General features: G+C 59.6%; 1 protein-coding gene across 1 annotated transcript in view; it reads left to right on the top strand.

Annotated features, from left to right (window-relative positions):
- The window catches only part of VOLCADRAFT_45367 (uncharacterized protein), a gene marked incomplete at both ends in the record, with an annotated part of 4,210 nt that overhangs the window by 543 nt on the left and 2,937 nt on the right, over window positions 1-730 (top strand). The gene's annotated exons all lie outside the window — the stretch shown is intronic.

Here is a 730-nt window from a genome sequence, read left to right as displayed (position 1 = left end):
TGCCGTACATCTAAGGCGCCAAAAAAGGCCATCTAATATCTATAGATATTAGCTAGGTTTAGTTTCTAAAGGTTCTCATAAAAGTTAAGAAGTTTAGTCTTAGATGACTTCCAACCCTACTCCTGAACCACCTTGCCACCGGAGGGTACCCTCCTGTACCACCCTGCCACCGGAGGATACCCTCCTGTACCACCTTGCCACCGGAGGGTACCCTCCTGTACCACCCTGCCACCGGAGGGTACCCTCCTGTACCACCTTGCCACCGGAGGGTACCCTCCTGTACCACCTTGCCACTGGAGAGTACCCTCCTGTACCACCTTGCCACTGGATGATACCCTCCTGTACCACCCTGCCACCGGAGGATACCCTCCTGTACCACCCTGCCACCGGAGGGTACCCTCCTGTACCACCCTGCCACCGGAGGGTACCCTTCTGTACCACCCTGCCACCGGAGGGTACCCTCCTGTACCACCTTGCCACCGGAGGGTACCCTCCTGTACCACCTTGCCGCCGGAGGGTACCCTGCTGTACCACCCTGCCATCGGAGGGTACCCTCCTGTACCACCTTGCCACCGGAGGGTACCCTCCTGTACCACCCTGCCACCGGAGGGTACCCTCCAGTACCACCTTGCCACTGGAGGGTACCCTCCTGTACCACCCTGCCACCGGAGGATACCCTCCTGTACCAGCCTGCCACCGGAGGGTACCCTCCTGTACCAGCTTGCCACTG

This window comes from Volvox carteri, assembly GCF_000143455.1.
Source record: "Volvox carteri f. nagariensis unplaced genomic scaffold VOLCAscaffold_19, whole genome shotgun sequence".
Lineage (NCBI taxonomy): Eukaryota > Viridiplantae > Chlorophyta > Chlorophyceae > Chlamydomonadales > Volvocaceae > Volvox > Volvox carteri.
The sequence above is the reverse complement of the archived record's forward strand: the minus strand, read 5'-3'. Positions and strand labels throughout refer to the sequence as shown.